Raw genomic sequence first — 7,500 nt, 5'->3', positions numbered from 1 at the left:
TCTTGTGCTCACTTGATTGTACATTTTTACAGACAAGTCTACCTCCTATAAACAGATTAAAGCCTACAAAATACTGTGCCTTTCAGGCAGACACATTTTTCACTGTGAGTACATGCATGCGTTTATGTCTCTGTGTTTGCAGGGAGGTGTTTATGAGAAACATTTTAACTTATTCTAAACAGGAGTACTATATTGCTCAGTTACTTGAATGCACGTTGTCACTTGGAGAGAATGGAGGAGATGTAGTAATACACTTACATGCTAAACAAAAGGAACCAAGTAATAGAACAGCATTAAAAAATAAATAAAAAGAACAAAGCCTTTTGAAGAAATGAAAGCCTGGCTGTTCAATATAGCTGGCCTAAAATGGGCAGCACAGCAATAAATATAACCATTCTGAAGGAACCCACAGTAATAAAAGTCTGCAAAACCATAGAACCCAAACATTATAAACATTAAGCACATGGGAGAACATGCTAACAGATGAAAGCACTGCTATATGCTCGGCTAAGAAAGTTTACATTTACAAAAAGAGAAGGACCTCCTTCCTCTCATCCACAAGCTTCCCACAAAAATATCACATTCTAGCCAAAAGTGTATTTTTCTACTAGTTTTATTCACAGTGGTCTCCACTCTCTAACCTTATTTTCTGAGAACAATTCCTGAGAATTTCAGGATCTGGCTACTGTGCTTACCACTAAATTAAAGTACACCTTCACACCATATCCCCTTTCATTAAGGTAACACCGATGCAGAATTTCAAGAACTCTCCCACATACAGCTCGGTTTTAATGTCATGGGCCATCCTGATTACTCTCTAGCGTACCTCCTGCAAAGTGATACACTAACAAATACAGGGTGCTGCACAATGAATTCTAAGGCTGGTCGCTATGGACACTTACTCTTCCAGCAGCACCTCTCTCCTTAATTCCATATACCTCAGGATATACACCAAAATTTCACTACCATTTTTTTTTTTAATACAAATATCATCTATATAAGCAAGTCCAATGGCATACAGGCAGGGCATCTGTCAAAGCAGAGAGTTTAGAAAATGAGCTTGGGCTGCTTGTAGGGTGGGTTGGTGGGGGTAGACTAAATCAAATGAAGGCCAGCTGCCTTACCCAGGGGAGGGTTCTGGGAGAATCAGTGCCTCTGTAGCATGCTGGCATCTTTGCACGTTACAACACAATGGGGAACAGAGTGGGAACACTCACTACTACAGGCTGATGGTTTCCCTCTCAGTCTGTATCTCTCCAGAGGGTCCTCACTTTGTGGCTTTAAGAATATCACCAAAACACCAACTTCCAAGAAGATGCGAGTCCCGCCCAGAGAAGTGACCTGTCCAAGACTCTCCAATAAGAAGCTACTGAGGCACCCAAAAGAAGCAACCGAGACATGGTTTTATATAGTTTTTATATTCTACTGTTTGTTTTCACATTTTTTTTTCTTTGCATCCATTCACTTCTGTTGTAACCCTCAGGCTGTGGATGAAATGGGCCAACAATGCATCAGCCCACTATTCCAGTCAAAAAAACTAAAACATAGCCAGAGAGTTAATAGCAGGGCCAGGGAGGATGTTAACAAAAGACAGTCTGCAAAAGGTTTCTGCTCACCTTTAAATACTATTTTAATCTGTGTTCTTTTTTTGGTAGCAAGTTATTCAAAGTCCACCAAAGTAGTGCAATATCTGCCATCCGACAGTTTTATCAACTTTAGACTGTTCAGCTGCAATTCCAAACTGGAAAACCTGGAATTCCTGGCAAGCTTACTTCCTCCTTTTTATGGCTTCCCTATTCAGAGAACTTGTTGAGATGATCCATTGCGACATTAAACACCAGACTAGACACAGCTTTTGGCAACTTCGGTGTTTGCCTGCAGATCCCTCAGTCATATAGCCATGACTGATCTGGTATGTTATACCAAGATGAAGGTCTCAGTAATAATTGAGATATGCTGCCTGGTTCAGTCTGATTAAAGGTCCCCATTACAAACACTTTTGCAAAACAGAGGTCTATTTATTCCATTTGAGACCTGCATTAGCCTTGCCCATCAAGTCTGATCTCTGGATTTCTAAGCAGTTTTTTAGAGCAGCAGTTGAAGTGAATCATTATCCTTCCAGCATCACACGTGTTGGTTATAACTAAAAGAACTGCGGTCCTGCTCAATTACGATAACATGAAGACTTAACAGTAATTAAACAGCTGCTCAAAAGCAAAAAGTACAATTTTTGTACCTACCATAAATGTAGATGTTCGAAGATCCACATTGCTGCAGTCCTAACACTTGGGTAGTCCGCTGTCCCAGTCGGCCCGAATACCAAAGTATAAGGCTGACGTCGGTCAAGGCGCATTAGTCTGACGTCAGGACGTCAGGGTACAAATGCGCATGACCGACGTCATATCCTCAGTCTTTTCTTGCCCCAGATGTCAGAAGACCCTAAAAAGATAAGGCCAAAACCAAAAAACACCAAACACTCCTGTACCAAATATATATACAATATATACAATTTACAAAAGTACAACCCCACCCACACAACCACCCCTAAACACAGAGGGGAAGGAGGGAGGGTATTGACTGCAGCAATGTGGATCTTTGAACATCTACATTTATGGTAGGTACAAAACTGTACTATGTTCTTCATACCACATTGCTGCAGTCCTAACACTTGGGTAGAATCCCAAAGCAGAGGTAAGGGAGGCTGGCAAATCATAAAGAAGCTGGAGCTGTCAACATGCCCTGCAAAATAGCCGTGGCAAAACCAGCCCTAGATTTAGAGTAGAGAGGAAGGTGGTAATGCTTAGAGAAAGTATGCACTGAACTCCAAGTAGCTGCCTCCAAAATATCCTTAGTTGCCACCCCCCTTAGAAATGCTGTTGAAGTGGCAGTAGCCCTAGTGGAATGAGGCCTAATCCCAGCTGGAATCTCCTTGCCATGATGGGAATAACAAAATGTAATGCAAAACCCAATCCACTTAGAAATAGTTTGTTTTGACACAGGCTTGCCCTGAGAACTCAAAGCAAAAGAAACAAACAACTGCTGAGACTGCCTAAAATCCTTAGTCCTGCTTAAATAATAACGCAACTGCCTGTGTACATCTAAAGTGTGCAAAATCTTTTCCCCCTTATTTTGGGGATCTGCATAAAATGTAGGCAAATGAATAGTTTGGTTTAAAGCCACACAAGAGACCACCTTAGGCATAAAGGAAGGATTAGTACGTAATGATACCCTATCCTTATGGAAAATCAAAAAAGGCTCAACCGCCAAAAGGGCCTGCAATTCAGAAACCCTTCTTGCAGAAGTAATGGCCAACAAAAAAGCAGTCTTCCATGACAAGTATTTCAATTCAGCAGTAGCCGCAGGCTCAAAAGGTTGTAGAGTAAGTTTCTCCAACACAAAATTGAGGTCCCAAGCAGGAGTAGGAGCTCTAACGTGGGCCTCTTATATTCTTTGCCCCTCTAAGAAATTGCTTGAACAAAGGATGAGAAAACAATGGAGGGTCACAATCATAGTGAGCTGAAATTGCTGCAGCATGAATCTTAATGGAAGAGAAAGACAAACCTGTCCAATAACTCAGTAAGATATTGAAGAGCCACACTCAAATTAGGCTCAGAAACCTCCAAATCCTTAGCTGCACTCCAAAATAAAAATCTCTTCCATTTTTCTGCGTACACTTTCCTTGTACTAGGTCTTCTGGCTTCCATAATCACATTCAAAACTTGTTGAGGAAGTTGAGACCTGCTGTGGTTCAAAACAGAATATGCCAGGCTGTTAGATGAAGAGAGTGAAGCTTGACATTGAGTAGATGACCGTCCCTCTGAGACAATAGGTGTGGAATCAAAGGTAAAGGCCATGGAGGCTTCCTTACCAGACTCCTCAGAAATGGGTACCAGTGTTGCCGAGGCCAATCTGGAGCTATTAAAATCATCCTTGGCTTGTCTTGTCTGACCTTTAGGAGTACCTTTGGGAGAAGAGGCAGAGGTGGAAAGGCATACACATGAAGATTTTTCCAACTGAAAGAAAGAGCATCCACTTTCCAAGCTGTGTGATGAAACCTTTTCGTGCAAAACTTTGGCAGCTGGTGGTTTAGAGGAGAAGCGAACAGATCTAGGTCTGGAGTTCCCCATGACCCTGTCAATTTCCGAAATACATGAAGATCCAGTTTCCACTCGTGGGGATCCATGATTTGCCTGCTTAACACATCTGCTAAGGAGTTCTGTGCTCCCGGCAGAAACCTTGCCTGAAGATTTAGTTGCAAGCTGAGCGCAGTCTCCCACAAAATCATTGCTTGCCTGCATAGAGGATAAGAATGTGTTCCCCCTTGTTTGTTGATGTACCACATGACAGTTGTGTTGTCTGTTAGAATCAACACCTGCCCAGGAAGAAGTAACTCCTTGAAAGCCATTAATGCAAACTGGACTGCTAACATCTCCTTCATGTTGATATGTAGATGCTGTAGTCTGGCAGGCCACTTGTCTTGTATCCACTTTCCATTCAGATGAGCTCCCCAAGCTATGTCTGAGGCATCTGTCGTTAGAATCTGACTCGCCTCTGGCCGGGTCACAGAGAGTCCCTTGTTTAGGTGACATTCCTGAGCCCACCACAAAAATTCCTTTTGAATGCAAGGTATTATTTGAATGACAGTGTCCAAATCCTGGCAGTGCTGTGTCCATACATTTTGAGATACCATTGCAGCTTCCTCATATGCAGTTTGGCATTGGGAAGCACCAGAATACAAGATGCCATGAACCCTAAGGCTTGAAGGACTGTCCTTGCAGTCAGCCCGGACTGAAGAGATAGTTGATGGAAGTAAAGGGAAAGATTCTTTTGTTTGTCCGGGGTTAAAAGGCCATCTGGGTTGCTGTATTCAGTCTCACACCCAGAAAGCACATGTCTTGAGAGGGTACTAGACTGGACTTTATTTCGTTCACAGAACACCCCAGGCATCTTAGCACTGCTATCACATATTCCAAATGCTGAAAAAGGACTTCCTTTTCTTGAGCCAGAATCAGGCAGTCGTCCAAGTAAGGATAGATTTGTATTCCTTTTAGCCTGAAGTAAGCTATCACTGGGGCCAGAACTTTGTGAATACTCTGGGCCGCAGTAGATAAGCCAAAGGGCAATGCAGAGAACTGATAATGTGAATTCCCAGCTCGAAAACGCAGATACTTCCTGCAACGTAGTCTGATAGGCACATGAAGGTAAGCCTCCTTGAGATCTAAAGTTACCATCCAATGATCTTTTCCCAGCAGAGGTAAAAGCTGTTGTAACGTCAACATTTTGAACTTGGGAATGTCCAGATAAGTGTTGAGGATAGATAAATCCAAAATTGGTCTCCACGTGTTCCCCTTTTTTGGTACTAGGAACAGGCGAGAATAAAATCCTAGGCCCCTTTCTGGCACAGGAACCGCTGAATGGCCCCTATTTGGAGTAACAGAGAAATTTGCTTGTGAGCCTCTTTTCTTTGTAGAGGAGGAATGTCTGGCATGCCTTTGAAAGGAGGCAAGGTATGGAAATAAAACCTGTAACCTTGGTGAATGATATCCAATACCCATCTGTCTTGGGTAATTAAACTCCAATTTTCTTTGAAAAGTGCCAGCCTTCCTCCCAAAGGTGCTGCCAGACGAGAAGGCTCTGGCAGCTGAAAAGGCAGGTCATTGGGTCTGTTTACGAAAGGACTGGCCCCTGCCCTCACCAGAAGACTGAGCAGGTGAACTCCCTGTTCTAGGCCTAAAAGAACCTTGAGCTCTGCCCCTACCACGTCTAGACCTACCCCTAGACTGGGAATCATAAGAAGGATATGTCCACCCCTTAGTAGGCCAATTTCTACTAAACTTCGGAGGCTGAACCTGCAAAAAATCTTTAACAGTCTGCATAGACTTAGCCTTGTCCTCCATTTTCTTTAAAACTGCTTCCACAGGTGAACCAAACAACACATCAGATTGTAACGGAGCATCTAAAATCCTTGTCTTAACATGCTCAGCCAAATTCTGATCCCTCAGCCAGGCGTGCCTGCGAAGAACAGAACCAGTGGCAGCCACCCTCGAAGAGGCCTGTACAGCATCAAAACCACATTGCAAAGAATGCTTACCCACCTGTTCAGAAACATGAACTAAATCCTGCAACTCTTTACACTCAATACCTTCCGCCAAAGCATCCACATTAGACTTCAATTGTGAAAGGAGATAATTTTGGTATTTTAACATGTGGAACTGGCAATTCAAAGCCCTCATGGCTAAAGTGGAAGAAGTATACACCTTCTTTCCCCATCTATCCAAAGCCCTTGCCTCTTTATCAGGAGGAACAGGATTTTTAACAACAGAAGCCTTAACACCTTTAGGCCCCTGAGAAACAGTTTCTGGGTCTGCCCTAGGACTCTTAAAAAGATACTTATGCGCTTCAGGCACCCTATAATACCTATCTGGTTTAACTGGGGCAGGAGGCAAAGAATCAGGGTTCAGGGAAGCCTCTGCAAAAACATCTTCCACCACATCCAGAACAGGAGGTATAGCCAAAGGCCTATGCTGGGGTAGAAACAAAAATTCCCTAAGCCTTTTCCTGGAATCAGAGAAATCTTGACCTTCCCATTTAAAATGCTCCCTCATGGAATGAAGAGTCTCTGAAAAAGAAAAATCCTCAGGAGGAGAAGCTGAAGGGGTAGAATCATCTACATCAGAATCAGAATAAGGAGGATAGTCCTGTAAGTCTTCAGCCGAAGACTCAGAAGCCTCCGAACACTGCTCAAAACTCTCAAGCTCAGGTTCCACCCTAGGCCTCTTATCAGGAGGGGGCATAGAACCTCTAATCATAGTGATCAAATCTTCTGCCATTTTAAGCATATGTTTCTTAGGCAGAGACCCTGAAGAACTAGGAGAGACACCCACTGAAGTTAAACCTGGCCTGCCTCTCGAAGAAGCCTTGGAAACTGAAGGGGAGGGCCTAACCACCTTAGGAAGGGAGGGGAGAACAGCTACCTGAGAAGCCCCTCAGCCTGGCCTACCTCCTGAGAGGACACATCTTGTAACAGTAAAGTCTCTCCCTGAGACTCCAAAGAAACTTCTGGCAGAACCTCCGGCTCCACCGAGCCCTCTAAAGAACCGACGTCCGGGACAGACGGTTCTTCCAATCTAGGCTTTGCTGCTTTGTCCTTGCGCTTTTTAGACGAAGCGGGCGTCGGAGCATCCGACGGCATTTTATAATTACAACGCTTCCCAAAAACTAACCTGGCACAGTCTAATCTTCTCTTTATAGTGCGTTTGTTAAACCTAGCACAAGAGCGACATCCAACAATGTCGTGCTCAGGCCCTAAGCAAGGTATACACAAGGTATGGTAATCCCTATGAGGTATCTGTTTCCCACAAGAAATACAGTTATTCACTTTTTCTGACATCCGTTAAATACTGAGGCAAGAAAAACCAAAATATTCCCAACGGGTACTTAGCCAACTTTGATTCGGTCTGAAACTCCGACTTCAGAAAATTTCAGAACGCCAACCTGCAC

The 7,500-nt window shown here is 43.5% G+C and overlaps 1 protein-coding gene across 10 annotated transcripts in view; it reads right to left on the bottom strand.

The window, feature by feature from the left end:
- DIP2C (disco interacting protein 2 homolog C) overlaps nt 1-7,500 on the bottom strand; it is a 2,757,794-nt gene that overhangs the window by 2,662,969 nt on the left and 87,325 nt on the right. The gene's annotated exons all lie outside the window — the stretch shown is intronic.

Source organism: Protopterus annectens, chromosome 3.part0, assembly GCF_019279795.1.
Source record: "Protopterus annectens isolate FY-2018-M chromosome 3.part0, PAN1.0, whole genome shotgun sequence".
In the NCBI taxonomy this organism is placed as follows: Eukaryota; Metazoa; Chordata; order Ceratodontiformes; family Protopteridae; genus Protopterus; species Protopterus annectens.
The sequence above is the reverse complement of the archived record's forward strand: the minus strand, read 5'-3'. Positions and strand labels throughout refer to the sequence as shown.